Below are 19,679 nucleotides of genomic sequence, written 5' to 3'. Positions count from 1 at the left end.
TGGGAAGGGCAGCAGGCACTTGTGTTGGGAGCAGATGCAGTGGAAAGGTGTGGGAATAGGACCTATGCTTGTATGTGTCTGTAATGAAGAAGTGGTAAAGAAACATGGGAGGAGGATGCAGGGAAAAGGGCAGTAGTTTTAAAAGAAAAAAAGTAAGAATAGAGAGCCTGGAAGAAAAGAATTGTTTGGTGTTTGAGAATGGAAATGCTTAGGCTGTGTAACTCACCACTGCGTCTCTCTTCCTCTCCCTGTATAGCTTCTTTGTTCTGACTTCTGGTGAAGTGTTTTGGCCTCTGCTTTATTTCCCCCTGCCTAGTTTTCCCAAGACCTGCTAGCAGAGGAAGAATCTGCAGCCTGCAGTGTTGATTCTGAGAAGTCTGTAGGAAAGAGAGCCATGCTGGATGATATGACTCACCTTGGAGAAGCTGATGCTTTCTTGCTGAGTGTAAGTGGAAAGTTTCAGCCTTGCTAGCCCAGATGTTTTAATGGCTATTGCTGCAGCACAGAAACCCTTGTCTGCATGTCTTGCTGAGCTCTGGATAGGGGAGTAACAAGTTACATACTGACTGAAATCTTTAATTATTTATGATTAAAAAAAAAAAAGGCAAGCAAAATACTGGGTTAATTGACTATGGAGTCCTAAATTCCCCAAAATGAAGTGTTCCAGCCAAATATGGCTGAAATATCAGCTGTCATATGATGAATATTTTAAAGACAATTCTATTATACACCTAGGGGTTCATTCTCTTCAGTAATGAGGACAGTTACCTCTAGGGAAAGGAAGCTATATTATGCTTGCCACTTAACCAGGGGCTGGTTTGACAGGCATCAGCTCAGACTATCTGTGTATATATAGGGAATCACAGCAGCTTGTCTTGAGCTTACTGAGCAGGAAATGTTGTGCTGTAGAATACTTCAGGTTTCTATCTATGGATTTGTGCAAGGCACTGAGTGGGATTCAGTCTATTTTTATTCCTGAGTCTGATTGTTGAGGTGGAAATCCATCACCTACTAAATATTAAATCAGCAGTTTTTTTTTTTTTAAGAGAAACACTATCTCTGCTGATTTGAACATCCCTGTGTGGCCCAGAGGAAAAGAAAAACAAAGACAAGATGAGAAAACCAGCATCTTTTGCATCCTTCTTAATATTAATGATTTCTCTTAAACTTTTCAAACTGTTGAAGGCAAAAAGTGAGAGGAAAAACTTTCACATGGGTAAGAAATGACCCAGGTGGAAAAAAAAAAAGAAGAAAAACTGCATAGATTATAAAAAACAGCAGCAAAACTTACGGAGTTGAGTTATTAGTTGAAGGGATAGAAAAAAAGTGGTATCAGATTTCTTTTTTTAAGCTAATTTCCTTTAATTGTTTCCAAACAATCACGGCTGGGAATTATTAGGAATGGATCAGTTCAAAATGGTTTGAGGATTACATTTTGCAAATGTAATTTATGTCAGATTTTACCTTGGTTATTGCTTCTGACATGTAATGTTTGCAAATTCTAAAGTTTTGAGATGCCTGTCCAGCTTATATGGAATTATCCACCTTGCCAGACTGACTGGAATTGGATGTAGTCACTGCTTGGGTGGGTTGGTTTGTTTGGATTTTTAGAGCAGCTGAAAGCAGTGGAATATCTCCCTGTGAGGGCAGGCTGATGGAGCTGGGGCTTGGAGCAGAGGAGCCCGAGGGCTGCCCTCATTCGTGTTGATGAAGATGTGCAGGGCAGTGTGGGGAGGATGGAGCCAGTGATGTCCGATGATAGGACAAGGGGCAATGGCTGCAAGCTGCAGCAGAGGAGGTTCCATGGAAACAGAAGGGAAAGCTTCACTGTGAGGATGCAAGAGCCCTGGAGTAGGCTGTTGAGAGAGATTGTGCAGTCTCCTCTGGGGACATTCAAAACCCACCAGGATGCATTCCTATGTGACCTGCTCTAAGTAATGCTACTCTGGCAGGGGAGTTGGACTGGATGATCTTTTGAGGTACCTTTCAACCGCTGACATTCTGTGATTCTGTGACTTCATAGGTGATATCCAAACCCAGCAGTTTCTCAATGAGTATTTGTAGTATACCGGTAACTTCCTTTAGCAGTACTCATCATGCACAAACAAAAGCCCATCTCTGGCGCCCTTAGGCATCACAGAATATCAGGAGCTGGATGGGACCTCTACAGATCACACAGGAGTCTGCACAGCAGTGACTTTTGTGATAAGAAGCAGGTGAGTGACATAGCAAGGACACGAGAACCCATGGCAGTTTTCTGCTTTTGCTTTCTGCAAAGCAGTGACATCACCACTTCAGCTGCAGAATCAGGGTGACAATCTTCTCGAGGCAGTGAGGGTTCTTAAAAAGTTTATAGCTGCTGACAGCTAGGATGGAAGCTCACTTCTGTGTCAGATGTTTTCTCTGATGGTATGTCAAAATGTCTCGGATGCATCCCATCCTGTGGTGGGAGAATTCCAGACCTTAGATTAATTTCAAATCACTCTCCTTGTTTAGCAGGTGAATTGTCCAGGTTTCAGAGCACAAGCCGTTTCCTCTGGTGCTCTTTGTTAGATAAAATGACCCCTCCATGCAAGAAAAGGACAAAATGAAAGCACTCATTAAGTTGATGCCTTTGCATAATTCACTTGCATTTTTTAAGATCATGTTACATATTCATGAGTTGGGCTTAGTCACAGAGTTGCTGCCAAGATTTTTTTCCCTGTGAGGGTGACAGAACACTGGAACAGGCTGCCCAGGGGGGTTGTGGAGTCTCCCTCTCTGGAGATATTCAAACCCCCCCTGGGTGCATTCCTGTATGATCTGGTGTAGGTGATCCTACTCTGACAGGGGGGGTGGACTGGATGAGCTTTCGAGATCCCTTCCAGCCCCTGACATTCTGTGATTCTGGGATAGGTGCTACAAAAAACCTCAATAGTTATTATGTTCCACCTTGAGATAAGAGCTAAGTAATCTTAAATTGACCTTAGAGTTCTCTGTCATTCTGTTGGTTCTTTACTGACCGTGTTTTTAAGTGTGTGTGACAAAGAGAACGTTCCAATGAAAAGATGCTTCTTGTTCTGAGAAACACTTCTCTTCCTGGAGTTTAGATTTCTGCCCTGCCTGATGTGATGTCATCTTGCCCTAGGAATGTATGACCCCAGCACAAAACTTTACCAACACTTGGGAAGTTTGGAGAAGTTAAATCAGGTGGGTTTGTGGTGGGAGAAGTTAAATCAGGTGGGTTTGTGGTGGTGGGGGTTTTTTTGAGATTTTTTGGTGGTCTTTGTTGCTGGGGTTTTAAAAAAAAAATTTTGTTTGTTTGTTCTATTTTGTTTTTTTCTTGTTTTGGTTTTGTTTGGTTTTTTTTTTTTTTTTTTTTTTTGGTGATGAAGGGACTGGAGCATTGCCTGATGAGGAAAGGCTGAAAGCCCTGGGGCTGGTTAGTCTGGAGAGGACAAGGCTGAGAGGGGATCTAATAAAGGTCTATAAATATCTGAGGGCTGGGGTCAGGAAGGAAGGGACAGACACAGCCTTTGCTCGTTTGTGCCCTGGCATAGGACAAGGGGCAATGGATGGAAACTGCAGCACAGGAAGTTCCACCTCAACATGAGGAGGAACTTCTTTACTGTAAGGGTCACAGAGCATTGGAACAAGCTCCCTAGGGAGTTTGTGGAGTTTCCTTCTCTGGAGACTTTGCAGCCTTGTTTGGATGTGTTCCTGTGTGACCTGCACTAGATTGTATGGTCCTGCTCTGGCAGAGAGGTTGGACTGGAAGATTGGCAGAGGGCCCTTCCAACCCCTACATTCTGTAATCACTTGTTTGTTTGTTTTTCACTTTCAATAAACACTGACTTATTTCTTCAGACTGTGAACCAAAGTAGGTGACTATTTCCAGCATTTGTAGCTCAGAAGTTGTTGGTTTTGTTTTCTCTTCTCCAGAGTGGGAGCAGTGAATCCGGAGAAAAGGTCTTTGGAGCGGTAGGCAAAGGTCTGCACAAAGGTAACAATTTCTTCTCACTAATCTGTAAAAATGATGCTGCATGCTTCTTCATTTTAAACAAAGGCTTAAATCCATTGGAACTGAGGATTGGTGCTAACACTGGAAATCCCAGCCCAAAGAAACCCTTCCCTGATTTCTTTTTTCCCCAAATATATTTTATTCCACAGATTGCTTGGCCCTTTCACACATCTTACATTTAGTTTGCTATAAAGGTCAGGGGATAATTTTACTTGGCACAGAGCAGATCAACACAAGTTGTACAAGTTCCAGAAGGCCTGAAGGTCATCTGCTGTCACTAGGTAGAGCATAGAAATGTCAGAGCTGCCTGCAGTGCCCAAGATATAAAGGTGAAACTTCTACCAAGAGACTTGTCCCAGCCCTGCTGCTGGTTATGCTGTTCCATGTGCTCTATCATATGTGCTGTATGTACCTGGGCATGCTGCTTGACTTGGAGTGGTTTTGACTTATGGTGCAATGGGTAAGAAAGGGAGACCATTAATAATCTTATCTAATCTCTAAGAGATCCTGTGGAAGGAAGCAAGCAAGTGGTTTGAACATGCTGCTACAAGTCATAATGAAGATTTCTGGTAGCAGGGAGAGATCTGGGGAAGTGAGCTGTTGACATAGCATTCTGCACTTGACAGAGCTCTGGAGGTCAAAACAAAGCTTCTTGGGTGCAAACTCATAAGTTTTTAGCCCCCAAAGGCCTCTGCATGAACCTTGCACTGCCAGGGTCTTGTTTAGGAGCGGAGCTGTGTGACTGACATGCTTTCTACTTGAGATTTGTGGAAGGCTTATTTAATTGCTATGGGTATCTTTACCCTGTTTTGCTCTTCAGTGCCTGCTCATTTTTCTTTCCAGCTCACTGTTATAAATGGTGATTTTAGCCAGGAGCAGTGGAAATGACAGAAATGTGTAAAAGGGGTTCATGGTTGGAAGTAGAACTCTACATGCTGAGCATGGCTTGTCAGTGTCTCACTCGGATTTTAAGTGAGGCAGGAGGAAAGTAAGAGTCCTCATCTTTGTTTTTGATTAATGCAGGCACCATTTTCATTCTGAAGGGCCAGGCAATGGAGATCAATGGGGCCTTGTGATAACGATGATAACAACAACAATAATAGTAATAATAATAACAACAACAATAATAATACCTTCTCCTGATTAATAATGGTAAATCTTTTTGAACAAGATCTGCAGAACTGTGATAAGACAGACAGACACTTCCTCAAGGTGAAAGTGTATCAAAATCATAACATAAATTATTGATTTGTCCAAGTCTCTTCTCCATAGGAGATTTACAATCATAGTTGTCTTAAGGAAGGAGGGGAAAGAGATTCTTATCTAGGTCAGAATGAAACCATCTTATTTTTGCAAAATAATACCAAACCCCTATTTTAGCTCAAGTCATTTGCATGTAAGCAAATGGATTTGCAGCTGTGCAAGTGTAAGCAGAGCCATAATAGCACATCTTGGGTACAAAGAAAGACTGTTAGGAGCAGAAAGCAAGATATGTAAGGAAGATGTCTGGTATTATCCAAATATTTATGCTGATAAAAATTGGCTTCACCAAAGCAGAACTCCACAGAGAAAAGAAAGTATGAGGATGGTGGCAAACTAGAAGAGAGAAGGTACAAATTTGTCCCTCTCTGGCTGCCACCTTGGTTCAAGTACATTGATTTGTGATTCTGTGTATATGAGTCTGTCAGGTAAAGAGCAGGGAAATTAAATGAAAAGGTAAGTAAAAATGTGTGGAATATCAGAGAAGGTTAAGAGTTCCTGGGGAGCTTACTATGAGTGGCAGCACTTCTCCAGATCTATGAAGGAGGAATCTGACTGCTGAGGAACCAAAGGAAGTGAAAACCAGCATGAAAGCACTCTGCTATTAACCACCCCGGGCACAAGCAGTGAGTACCATTGTACACAGCAGGAGACAGAAGGTGATTAGCAGAAAAGTGCTGAACAAGAAGGAGGAGATGTTTAAGCAGTGTTGTTTCACCTTCTTGGTGAGAAGAAGCAACAGACTTCAGGTATTTTCCATCTCATTGTGCATGAGATGGAAATAAACACATGATATGGAGGGTTATGATTTGTTATTAAACCCAAGGGGACCAGTTAAGAAAAAAAACCCAACAAAACAATCAAAACCCAAAGATTACTGTTGTGTGTCAAAGGAAAAGGTCTCAAAAACAATGGACAGTTTGAAGCTAGAGTTTGCTGGTCTGGGTCTTAAAACAGGAAAAAAAGAATAAGGAGTTTAGTAGTCATCTACTGTGGTGGCAACACAAAAGCCAAAGTATGATTCCCTACAACTACCTGAAAGGAAGTTGTATCCAGTCAGGGGTTGGTCTCTTCTCCCAGGCATCCAGGGACAGAACAAGAGGACACAGTCTCAAACTGCAGCAGGGCAGCTTTAGGCTGGACATTAGGAAGAAATTCTTCACAGAAAGAGTGATTGGCATTGGAATGGGCTGCCCAGGGAGGTGGTGGAGTCACCATCCCTGGAGGTGTTTAAAAGCAAGTTGGATGAGGCACTGAGTGCTATAGTTTAGTTAATTAGAAAGGTTAGGTGGTAGGTTGGACTTGATCCTAGAGGTCTTTTCCAACCTGGTTAATTCTGTGATTCTTAGCGACTACTTTTTAATAAAGGAAAACACATTGTGTTTTCCTGGGAGACTTTAAGGGGAGGACTGTGTTTGAGGTAACCTGATATAAAAGTTAAATACCTGATTTTTTTTAAAAAAAGATCTTTTAAATTGTCATTTCTGAGCTGAATAGATACTGTACCCACAATAGAGAAATCTTACATTAGACCTCATTCTAAAAACTAAAGACAGAATGATGACATCTCATAATAAGTGGGGTTTTCTAAAGTTGGTGTGATGGAGGCAGCTGCATTTGTTTTCTGAGCACAGAACAGATTTTTACCCTGTATTTAGATATGTATGATAAATACACAATGGCATGCACTTGTGCAGGGACCTCAAAGACTGTGAAAGTCCTAAGGAGCAAGAACAATGCATACAGAGCTCAAAAAGTTGGAAATAGGCAACTTCATCTTGGAAAAAGGCATGGAAGCAAAAAGTATTAGAGGAGAGAATAACCCAGAACAGTCACTCTGCTGACAACTAGGGGAGATTCTGGTGTAAGTGCACTTTAAATTACAATCATCTTCTTCACATCCAGCTGCGCTCTGATTCCATCACAACTGCTGCAACTGCTCTGTGGGCTGCAAGTGAAGCTTCACCAAGAGTATTGCTGGGAATGTAAGGGAAGATTCATCTTGTGCTTCAGATTTGGGTCTAAGAATAACCAGCTTGCAGGCAACTAGTGAGAAAAGGCCTGTTTTGACAATAAAAGAGGCAGATTTGTTTCAGACATACAGGAAATGCGTTCAATTGATGAGGAAGGAGGAATAATTTTTGCCATAACACTTTTTCTGGCTGTTACTAGACATTGTCCCTCCCCAAACACTGACTTTATATTGTCCTTTGTTGAGGAAAATGTTCTTCATGATTGCAAAGATTTGTGTGCACCAGGTGGCAGTTTTGCCAGAGGACTGGAATTTGTCATATGACAAATAAACTCAGAATCAACTTGGGCTGGTGGGTTATTTAGTGTGGAGCTCTTTTCATTATGAGTATCTCTCCCATGGTGACAAGGTATCTGAGTTGGGCTCTTCTGCTTGGAGAAAAGAAGGCTTCAGGGAGACCTTAGAATAGCATTCCAGTACCTGAAAGGGGGCTAAAAGAAAGCTGGGAATAGGACTTGGGGGAATCACTTTTTTTCTGTAAGAGGGTAGATTTAGACTGGGTGTTAGGAAGGAATTCTTTGCAGTGAGGGTGGTAAGATGCTGGAATAGTGTCATGAAGGGGTAATTAATTAATGCAAGATTATATATTTCCTAAATGAGTATTGTTTATTAATGTTGATATTCAAAACTCTCATCACCCCCAACCACTAATTTTTAGTAATAATCAGTTCTTCATATGGACATGGAAACATTTTACAGAGGAATAACCAGATCTAGAAATAACTTGCAAAAATAAGCATTAATTGAACTGGAAGAGAAGGTTCTTGTGGCCAAGTACTGCTTGTCTGCTAGATGGACTCAAGAAGCACCTTTCTGCTTGTGGCAGAAGGCTATGGTGAATTGCAAGAGGCAAAATATTATCTCCTGACTCATGGGACTAGCTACAGCTTCAAATAGTACCCAACTGCTTTCAGGGAATTTTGTTACTGTCTTGCCAACCACTGAGGCTTCTGATTCTTCCCAGGTTTCTGGGGAAAGGAGGCAGACAATCTCTGATCTTGTTCTGGCTTCTATGGATGATTTGTGTATTATCTACAGGACTTCCTGTCTTGGCAAGAGACTTTCAGATGCAGGCAGGATGTCTTGCAATGTGCAGTCTCAGCATGACGTCATGCTGGCTGTGCAGGCTGATCATGTGGAGGCATTTAGAGCCTGTTCCTGGTAAACTTGAGGCAGTGGAGTTTCTAAGTAACAAACTCTGATACTCAGAATTTCTTTGCCTTGTGGCAAAGCTAGCTTATAGCTTTAGCGTAATGCTGCAGAAGGCAATGACGGAATCACTGCCAGCAGCAGAGAGCAATAGCAGCAGGCAACAACAGGCATGAATACAGTGGCAGAGCACATGTTGTGTTTACCTGCTTATCTCTCTTTATTAATGCAGCCTGAGACTAGTGGGCCTTTGGACACAGACTAGCCAATCAGCATGGCAGTTAGCCAAGCCTGACCATATTAGGTGAAACCATAGGCTTGCTTTACTCGAATTTGGAGAAAGCATAGGTCTTGCACAATGCAGGCATGAGCTAAGCCTGTGTCTTGCTTACCACAGGATGTAAACAAGTCTGGGCAGGCCAGAGTCCTTAAATTCAGCGGCTTCAGGTTCTTTGTCCTCTTTCCCATGGTTCCCACTTTGTCCTCTTTCTCCCTTCTCCCCAAAACAGAAGAATGAGAGCACAAAAACATGTCTGGGCAAGCCAGGACATGTATAAGTCTATTTTTGGCCTATCAGGCCTACCATGACAACTAGGTTGCCCAGGGAAATCGTGGATGCTCCCTCCCTGGAGGTGTTCAAGGCCAGGTTGGATGAGGCCCTGAGCAACCTGGGCCAGTGGAAGGCGTCCTGGCCCATGGCAGGGGGATTGGAACTAGATAATCTTTGAGGTCCTTTCCAACCCAAACCATTCTATGAATCTATAAGAATACTCCTAGGGCTTTTGCATGGTTTGATTCTGGTCTTGGTTGTGTTATTTGCTCCAGCCAGCACTTTCCTTTTGAAGCTGGCATGCTGGCAGCACAGTGTTGAATGCCAGAAGCAGATTTAACTCAACCTGGGTCAGCAGCTCAGGCAAATGAGATCAAACTCTGTTAAAGGAGCTACAAATGAGTGTTCCTGTGTACTAAGATTTACACAGACTCTCTGATTTTTAGTTTTCCTAGACATCATCAGATGTTCTTCTATTTTCTACTAAAAAACCTTTTTCTTATGTAAGCAGAAACAGCTTTCATTTATGATAAAAAGCTTTTAGAAACTTTCAGTAACTGTTTCATAACAGGTTGGATGTTAGGGAAGCACTTCCTTATGGAAAGGGCAATTAGACACTGCCCGGGTAGGTAGTGAAGTTGCCATCCCTGGAGGTGTTTAAGGAAAGATTTGGTGTGGCACTTAGTGCCATGGTCTAATCAATATGGTGGTGTTAGGTCATAGGCTGGACTTGATGATCTCAGAGGCTTATTCCAGCCTCAATCAATCTGTGATAAGCTTCCTCTAACAGCAAGCATAGTTAGTCACCATGGTTGTACAACTGCTGCATCCCATCAAATACAGAGCAAAAGGGAAAAGCCCCAAACCAAAAAGCTTGTCAAGACAAGGAGAAGTATGCAGTACTAAATGAGAATGTTTTCAGAACTCAAAGCAGAATGCCTTATCTGGTTTACAGGGGACTTTGGGGAGAAAGGAAAACAAACAAATAAAAATATTTCCTTGATACAAAAGACGCAGAAGAAATTTCTGATAGCAGGCAGGCTTTGTGGACGGATCAGAGTGAGATTCAAAACTCAGCCTGTTTAGTTAGACTCCAGCAGAGGAGCTTCTGCATTTTACAGTTCTCCCTGAGGGATTTTCTAAGATGATTAGGAATCTATCAGGAAATCACAGGGCTTGGCTTCCTAATTAGCGTTGTGAAGCTGTGTTTAAAGCATAGAACAATTCAACTGCAAAGTGTATAACACTTCTGAATCTCCTGCTCTCACTGCTACCTTTCCTCTCAAAAGGCAGCAACTCTTAGCATCTTATATGCTCTGTACAATTTGTGGGCTGCTGTGGCAGGTTAATTCTTTATGGGAATACCTAAGTCTGTTGAGAGACAATTTGTCTTTTTGGGCAGAGACTTTCTTTCTTCCAGCATGGGAGTCTCTAGGTGTAAAGTATAGTGTAGGTAAATCTGTCTAGGGATTCTGGCCCAGTGAAGCAAATGAGATCATGACATGACCACAAGATAGTGCCCAAGGGCATTGAAATGAAAGTAACTCAGTTTTCAGACACAAAAAATGAGCTTTCAGACAAGTAGCTCCTGATGAAATCTCTCTATATGTTGTTTTTTTTTTCTGGTGTGAAACAGACTCAGTTCATCAATATATTTGTGGGGTTCTTTTGCTGCTAACTAGATTTTATATTGCAAAGGTTAGCAGGGAAACATTTTCAGGAATCCCTAATTGCAAGTCAATATATACCATTAATACATTTTCTGCAGCTGCAATAAGGAGACCTTGGGACCAGGCTCTCAAGTATTGGTTCTTGTGAGCTCAGCTGGTGGTCCTTGGACCTTAATAACTGCTCCTCATCTTGTTTTTGCACTCTTATTCCCTTGAGCTGTAGCTTAAATGTGTACTTTCTCTTGCTATTTGTCGATTCCTAATAAAAATGTGTTGAACTATGAGGCTCAAGGTTGGCTCATCCCTAAGGTTAAACCTTTTCAGCTTTCAGCACAGTCAGTCATGTCACATTTAGCTTGATTTTCTTTGCTGAAGGCTTTCTGAACAACTGGTTTACATGGTGCCGTTGCTAACCCCAGTTCTAGCCCTGTGATGACCTTTTCCCAGCACTGATTATTTATGTGTATCCTGCAGTTCACTGGGGAAGTGTGTGTTGGCTTCCAAACAAAGGTTGCTGTCTATTATATGTAACCTAAAAATACAACTGTGAACATGTGTACAAGTTAGGAGCATGAATTCCACTCCCCCCCACCCCAAAGTTTATTAACATCCTGTGGTTTTTAGTTCTAACCCTACAAGACTGAACAAAACCTACTCTTGTTCAAATGTTGCTGTAATTGTAACAACTGACAGACTGATGGGTGCAAAGTACAATTGATTACATTCAAGGGCTATAGGAAACAATCCAAATTATTGCATTTATCTGCTGTTATCTTCACTAGAAACCTGGAGTCGAAATGGGAAGTGCCTGGGCTCTGGTAGCTACCTACAAATGGTGTAGAGCAAGTAAGGATCTGGCTGTTGAAAGTGTCCTGCTGCCCAAAAGCAAGTAGAATGAAGTGTCCTAAACCAAGATGTCCATTGAAGAATGAAAACAAATCAGACAACTCCCCCTATTTGAGTGCTCTGCTCCATTGCTATGCTTTTGTTTCTTGAGCCAGATTTCCTGAGCAGATGAGTCCATAGTACATGAGCACACAGTACTCATCCCCTGTGGGTACAGCAAATACACTTATATGTGGACATGCCCCTGCACTGGGACCTGAAGATGAAGCTGATCTCACCTCGAGTTTGGCCAGAGAATAAAACTGTCAAAACTAAGTAACTTTCTGCAAGTTTTCTGAGACTCTGTGGGCAGGGAGAAGAAAGGGACAAACTGGAGTTGTGCCTTGGCACGTCACAAGCTCACTTCAGTCCTAACACAGGGAAAATGGAAGAAATAAGGAAACTTCTGAGTGTTTCCATCATGCAGAAAGCTTTAGATGCAACTTGTGTGTTTCCCAAGACACCATGCCAGTTACAGCTGTGCTGCTCTACTCTACCAGGCTGCAACAACCTGGGTGTTCACAAAGCACCTTAGAACTTTTGGCTAATACAGAGGCAGCTCCATAAAGTTGGTGTTGAATCACAGAACTGTAGAATCAAGCAGGTTGGAAGAGACCTCCAAGCTCATCCAGTCCAACCTAGCACCCAGACCTAGCCAGTCAACTAGACCATGGCACTAAGTGCCTCATCCAGGCTTTTCTTGAACACCTCCAGGGATGGTAACTCCACCCCTCCCAGGGCAGTCCATTCCAATGCCAATCACTCTCTCTGCCAACAACTTCCTCCTAACATCCAACCCAGACCTCCTCTGGCACAACTTGAGACTATGTCCCCTTCTTCTGTTGCTGGTTGCCTGGCAGAAGAGCCCAACCCCCACCTGGCTACAACCTCCATTCAGGTAGTTGTAGACAGCAATAAGGTCACCCCTGAGCCTCCTCTTCTCCAGGCTAAAGACTCCCAGCTCTGTCAACTACTCCTCACAGGGCTGTGCTCCAGGCCCCTCAGCAGCTTTGTTGCCTTTCTCTGTACACATTCCAGTATCTCAACATCTCTCTTGAATTGAGGAGCCCAGAACTGGACACGGGACTCAAGGTGTGACCTGACCAGTGCTGAGTACAGGGAAGAATAAACTCCCTTGTGCTACTGGTCACACTGTTCCTGATGCAGACCGGGATGCCACTGGCTCTCTCAGCCACCTGGGCACACTGCTGCCTCATCTTCAGCTACTCTCTACCAGCACCCCCAGGTCCCTTTCTTCCTGGCTTCTCTTCAGCCATTCTGTCCCCAGCCTGTAGTGCTGCTTGGGGTTGTTGTGGCCAAAGTGCAGAACCCTGCACTTGGCCTTGTTAAATCTCATCCCATTGGCCTCTGCCCACTTATCCAGCCTGTCAGGGTCCCTCTGCAGGGCTCTCCTACCCTCCAACAGACCAACACCTGCTCCTATCTTGGTGTCATCTGCAAACTTGCTGATGCTGGAGTCAATCCCCTCATCCAGATCATCAATAAAGATATTGAACAAGACTAGTCCTGTTCAATATTCAGTATCATCTATATTTTCTTTCCTCAAAATCCATAGCAAAATCTTCAAAGACAGCAGTGTTTGAATGATTTTTGGATGAGCATGCAATATGGGAAAGATGAGGAAGGCCTCATGTCAGTGCTACAGCACGCAGGAGGGAGTCTTTTCTTCGTTGCTCTGCTATCAGTGTGTATCACTGCTGTTTAGCACTGCCATGCAGCAGGGGAGGGACTGCAGAGGGCCAGACTCAAAGGATGGCTTCTTTGGAAATAAAAAATCTCTCTCTGATTTTACTCCAGGATTCTTGCCTGGTCCTCTGAATTCCTGCAGAGCTTGCACTTACCTAACCCCGGATATTCAGAGCGTTGTTATGAAGTTCCCATAAGCTATAAATTTTATTCCCCACACCCATTCCCATGAGCATCCAAGCACCTGGTCTGACACCATATCCAAAGAGGCAAAGCAAAACAATGCAGAAAGTGGTAGCAGGAATGATAGGAATGACAGATGACATGTGAAATCCGTAAAAACAGCAAGTGTGTGTTCTTCCAGGCTGGCCATGCTGAGGAGGGAGTGGATGAAGTAGCAGCTGAGTTGAAAAGTGAACTGAGATTAGAGTCTAATGCCAGTTGCACAGGAAGGATGGAGAGAGGGGAGGGGGAGTTCAGAGGGCAGTCAGGCAATGTGAAGAAAAGAACAGCTTCCAGCTGCAGAAAATTGCAGGGAGGAGACCAAAAGGAAGCAATTCCCACAGACACTAAACATTTATGCTATTATAGTAACTGAAATTAATAAATATTTATCTTATAAAGCTGTCCAAAGGACTTGGACCTCACTGCTCTGCACACTGAGTAAATGTGAAGCCCACCTTAGTGCGGCTTCCCAGTCAGTGAGTTTATTGAACAAAGCTTGCAATGCAGGGCAGGATATAAGAACTCAGGTCTCCTAAGCAAACTGCTTTGTCGTCCTGGCTCTCTCCTTCTCTGCCCATAGCAAACTCTTCTGGGCTCCAACAGTGTTCAGTGCTTTTCAGATACTGCAGCGGAGTGGCTGCATGGAAGTGCAGTAGTATCGTGATCCTCCAGAAGGGTTGCTGCCCGCTGCTGCTCCGCTTGGTCTCCTGAGGACAGCCAGCTCTTGTGCTCCCGTCTTACTTGATAGAAGGATCACAGTCTCTCACGGAGTTTCTTTTTGAGATGGTTGTGCCCAGGAGGATGATTTTGGGTCAAAAAGAGAAGTTGGAGAAGCCTCTAGAGGTCATCTAGTCCAATCCAAAGTGAGAATAACTGCACACTTAAATCAGATTACTCAGGACCTTGTCCAGTCATGTTTCAAAAGCCAGCCAAGACAGATTCCACCATGTCCCTGGACAAGCTCTTCCAGTGCTTAATCACTCTCAGCCTGACTTGTTGTCCTATTATGGCCAATTAGAGCTTATCTTGCTGCAACTTGTTGTGACCTTTGCCTCTTGCTGAGAACCTCAGAGAAGAGATTATCACCACTCTGATGTGAACTTCTCTTCCTGTAACAGAAGGCTGCAGTTAAGTTCCTCCATACCCTTTTCTTTACTGGTCTGAACAAATGCATTCCAACAGCTTCTCCTTGGATTTCATCCTCTCTAGTCTCCAGCCAAATGGCCTTTCTCTGGACTCTTTCCAGTTTGCAAATATGTCTCGCTAACTGGTAAGCCTCAAACTGGACACACAGCCAGCCTCACAAGTGCTGAGTGGGAGCAGTAGTCCACTTGTCTTTCTGGCTTTGCTCTTCTGGGAATGCAGCACTGTGTGCCTTTGTTCTGCACTCTTTGCTCAGGCCTCTCTTGGAGAGCTGTGAGCCAGGCAGTCCATCCCCAGTTTATTCTACTGCAAGGGGCATTTCTGTCCCCAGAGCAGGACCTGGCATCTGTCCTTGTTGAACTTGATGTGTTTCCTATGTGCTGAAGTCCCTCTGCATGGCGATGCTGCTCCTGAGGAGAGCAAATTGAGTATTTCAGAGTATTTCACAACAAGCATTGCAGGCTTGGAGGGCAGTGCAGGAGAAGGAAGTGCATCCTGATTCTGTCTGCTGTGAAACATACCTCATACTTCCATTTCCAGCATTTGTCTGCCCTGTGCATGTGGAAATAAATGAGATCAGACTGATATTTATGGAGATGTAATGCCCTCTGTTTGTGTGGCTTCAGAAATGCTCAGTTTGTCAAAAATGAAAGATGTGCCAACCAGATTCACTTCAAAAAGTTCCTATTGGCAACAATTAAGTTCTTGACTGAATGTTTTGTTGTTGTTGCTGTTTTTATTATAAAAATAAGAAAAAATGCAGGAATTTCAGCATGTAATAGAGAAATCTAGAACAGAAAAGTTCTGCAAAGACTTGAGGAGCATCAGCTTACAGAGAGGACAAGTTTGAGGCACAGGCTGTTGGAATGCACTGCAGAAATGGTTGGCAGTAGTAGCCTGAGTTTTACAGCACAGCTGCCATGGTCTCACTGTCTCCTAAGCACTCCCACATAAATGGCTTTCCTAATCTGAAGATTTCTACTCTTCCAGGAAATGTTGATCTGTTAGAGCCCTGCAGAGGCCAATGGGATGAGATTTAACAAGGCCAAGTGCAGGGCCCTACACTTTGGCCACAACAACCCCTAGCAGTACTACAGGCTGGGGACAGAGCGGCTGGAGAGCAGCCAGGAAGAAAGGGACCTGGGGGTACTGGTAGAGAGTAGCTGAAGATGAGGCAGCAGTGTGCCCAGGTGGCCGAGAGAGCCAGTGGCATCCTGGCCTGCATCAGGAACAGTGTGACCAGTAGCACAAGGGAGGTTATTCTTCCCCTGTACTCAGCACTGGTCAGGTCACACCTTGAGTCCCGTGTCCAGTTCTGGGCTCCTCAATTCAAGAGAGATGTTGAGATACTGGAATGTGTACAGAGAAAGGCAACAAAGCTGCTGAGGGGCCTGGAGCACAGCCCTGTGAGGAGAAGTTGACAGAGCTGGGAGTCTTTAGCCTGGAGAAGAGGAGGCTCAGGGGGACCACATTGCTGTCTACAACTACCTGAATGGAGGTTGTAGCCAGGTGGGGTTGGGTCTCTTCTGCCAGGCAACCAGCAACAGAAGAAGGGGACATAGTCTCAAGTTGTGCCAGAGGAGGTCTGGGCTGGATGTTAGGAGGAAGTTGTTGGCAGAGAGAGTGATTGGCATTGGAATGGACTGCCCTGGGAGGGGTGGAGTCACCACCCCTGGAGGTGTTCAAGCAAAGCCTGGATGAGGCACTTAGTGCCATGGTCTAGTTGACTGGCTAGGTCTGGGTGCTAGGTTGGACTGGGTGATCGTGGAGGTTTCTTTGAACCTGGTTGATTCTATGATTTTGTGTAGGAGAATGAAGAGTGCATGTGCTAGGATTTGCAGTGGGCAGTGAGTAAAGCAGAGCCTTACAATTGATGTGGAACCAAGTTCTGTTTTCAAACATACTTTGGAGGCTGATGAGGGAAATGCCATTCTTGTCTTGTTACTGCTCAGTAACCCAAGGTGTGAAATCACTCTGCATATCTGAGCTCTCTTCTCTCACCAGATATCCCTCCTCATTCCTGTGTAAATAGTACAAGTTTGCCCATCACTGGGTAATCAGAAGGCTGTTGGGATTTACTGACAGCAAAATTTGGGAGCTGTTATTATTTAATTGAAAATCTGGAAAGACATTTGAAAGATTGCTGCAGATTCTGTGTTTCACACATTAATTGTTTCTTGTTTTACACTAGATTTGCCATTAATTTTTTTTCTTAAAGGTGTGGACTGTTTCCTTTCTATGCTGTTGGCCTGCTTTCAGTGGAGCTTGTAAACAGAGGCCATTGCTCTAAGTGGAATCTGGAAAACATACATAAATACATACAAGAATTAAAAAAACCTTATGTTATTAATCTCCAGGAAGTTAATTTAACAGAAGCAAGCCATAAGTCGTAGAGATTTTAACTGTGGGGAATTTATTTAATCTACTTTCCAGAGGGAGTTTTGATAGCTTTAAATAATAAACATTCTGTTTAAAAGAAGTCTCAAGAAAGCCCTCTGTCTATTTGAATGTATGTTAACATTCCTGTGCTTGAGACCTCCCTGAACTTTCTTATTCTGTGACTTTTATGCTGTTGACTTTGTCTTTTCTGCTGCTAATGTCAGGCTTACTTGTCCAATCTCAGCTGTGTGGCTGGGGCAGTCGGCATTATCCATTGTTTGAACAAGGTCTTGTTGTGTGCTCTGGCTGATTGATTGCTTATTCTTGATAAACAAAGACCTCCACTCAAGGTCTTTGAAATATTTCTTGCTCAATTAGTCAACTTCTGTGCACAGAGGGCCAACTGTCCCTGTCCTACATTCATTTATTCAAATAGGTAACTGTTTTTTTCTCTCAGACAGAATCACTAAGAATTCTAGGAAGCGAGAACAGGCAGGAAGTGGGACTATATTTTGAGTCCTACTTACATTTCTGTGTTTTTCTGGATGCTTATTTAATCCAAAGTCACAGTATGAGGTGTTACATAAATGAAATCCCAGTGATGCTGGAAGAAAGCGAGCACTGCAAACCAGTCCTTAGCTACCTGAGGGGAGGTTGTAGCTACCTGAGGGGAGGTTGTGGCCAGGAGGAGGTTGCTCTCTTCTCTCAGGTGGCTAGCACCAGAACAAGAGGACACAGCCTCAAGCTGTGCCAGGGGAATTTTAGGCTGGAGGTGAGGAGAAAGTTCTTCACTGAGAGAGTCATTGGGCACTGGAATGGGCTGCCTGGGGAGGTGGTGGAGTCGTCGTCCCTGGGGCAGTTCAAGGCAAGGTTGGATGTGGCACTTGGTGCCATGGTCTAGCCTTGGGCACTGTGGTAAAGGGTTGGATTTGATGATCTGTGAGGTCTCTTCCAACCTTGGTAATACTGTGATCTGTGATCTACTGTGATCTGAGAGAGTCATTGGACACTGGAATGGGCTGCCCGGGGAGGTGGTGGAGTCGCCGTCCCTGGAGCTGTTCAAGGCAGGATTGGACGTGGCACTTGGTGCCATGGTCTAGCCTTGAGCTCTGTGGTGAAGGGTTGGACTTGATGATTTATGAGTTCTCTTCCAACCTTGATGATACTGTGATACTGTGTGAAAGGTGAGGGAGTCAAGAGCTGCATTGTGAATATCAGTAAGGGATGATGCTCAGCCCAAAGCCTCATTTGGGAGCAGTATCAGCTGTGAGTATAAACCCTCTGCAGGTGATTTGAGCTATTGGTCCTTTGCATAATTTTCCTTCTTCACTGACACAACTCATTATCATAAGCAGTTATAAAAATATCCTAATACTGCAATGTCACAATGGTAGTTCAGTCTGCCCTGCTGTCACTTAAAAAGTCCTATGGCATGACTCTGTTTATTTGCAGCCAGCCCCACCATTTACTACTCATGAATATCTGAAAGACAACAGCTGAGTAGAACTTTCAGTGTCTACTCCAATGGATGATGTAATGTGGGATGGTGCAAATCTGCTGTGGTTTTACTGTGAGGGGTAGAGAAATCTCTTGCAGGTTGCTGACATTTTGTGAAGTGGTAATGACTCCATTGTGCTGTGCAGACACCAAATAACAAAGAATCATAGAACATTAGAGGTTGGAGGGGGCTTCCAGAGATCATTGAGTCCAACTCCCCCTGCCAAAGCAGGATTACCCAGGGTAGTGCACACAGGAACACAGCAGTGCCTGCTCCAGTGCTCCAGCACCTTCACCCTAAAGAAGTGTCTCCTTGTGTTCTGGTGGAACCTCCTGTGCTCCAGCTTAGACCTGTTATTTCTTATCCTATCACAGCACCACTGAAAAGAGCCTGGCACCTTCACCATGACACACATCCCTCAGATATTTATAGAGGTTGATAAGATGATCTCTCAGCTTTCTCCAGACTAAACAGCCCCAGGGCTCTCAGTCTTTCTTCATAGCAGAGAATGCCAGTCCTGCTATCATCGTCGTAGCTCTCCACTGGGATCTCTCTAGCAGGTCCCTGTCTCTTACACACCAACATTTGTAGATAACATTCTGCTGGAAATCTTAGGACACAGTACTAGGAATTTTCATTCCTGGTAATTTTAGGAAATGAACAGCAATTCTTAGGTGATCTTTTTAATTTTAAAGCCCCTTCCCTCTAGTCTGTTAAACCTTAGTCTGATGGTTCTGACTGATTAGTACTGCTCCATTCCTTCTGCCTCTAAGTCTTCAGGTGGCAGTTATTGCCTCATCCCTTTCAGGAGGCTCCTGGACTACACGGATCTGTTTGTCTCTCTGCTTTCTCATGCCCTGTCCATTCCCAATAGATTTTCATCTTGGTAATACTGAGTGTCTGGTAAGCAGGTAGTTCTAGTTACTGCAATTGATGTCTTAGGCTCTACCCCTTTGTTGCTTGTTTATCAACTTCTGAACAACCACACTGTCTCCTATTACCCTAATTCTACCTTTATTTTTTCTTCTCTTGTCAGAAACTGCAATTTTGAGTCATTGTTTTGGCTGAATAATCATGCTGTCTCTAGAGACAAACCCTGCTAATCTTATTTCCATTTAGTCTTTACATCCTATGAGTTTTTAAATGATACAGCCTCCTGCCTTCCAGAACCACATTAACCA

At 43.8% G+C, this 19,679-nt stretch overlaps 1 long non-coding RNA gene across 9 annotated transcripts in view; it reads left to right on the top strand.

Annotated features, from left to right (window-relative positions):
* The first annotated feature begins 262 nt into the window (after positions 1-262).
* LOC135185655 (uncharacterized) overlaps positions 263-19,679 on the top strand; it is a 131,640-nt gene continuing 112,223 nt past the window's right edge. For 5 of the 9 annotated variants that reach the window (XR_010306556.1, XR_010306553.1, XR_010306546.1 and 2 more), the window contains exons 1-5: positions 263-445; positions 1,047-1,216; positions 2,024-2,216; positions 3,090-3,189; positions 3,922-3,982. This is a non-coding gene — a long non-coding RNA (uncharacterized LOC135185655). The remainder of the gene's footprint in view (positions 446-1,046; positions 1,217-2,023; positions 2,217-3,089; positions 3,190-3,921; positions 3,983-19,679) is intronic. The other 4 variants (XR_010306548.1, XR_010306551.1, XR_010306549.1 and 1 more) reach the window with 4 other exon arrangements.

This window comes from Pogoniulus pusillus, chromosome 23 (assembly GCF_015220805.1).
Source record: "Pogoniulus pusillus isolate bPogPus1 chromosome 23, bPogPus1.pri, whole genome shotgun sequence".
In the NCBI taxonomy this organism is placed as follows: domain Eukaryota; kingdom Metazoa; phylum Chordata; class Aves; order Piciformes; family Lybiidae; genus Pogoniulus; species Pogoniulus pusillus.
Note: the sequence above shows the minus strand (reverse complement) of the source record. Positions and strands in the feature narration are given on the sequence as shown.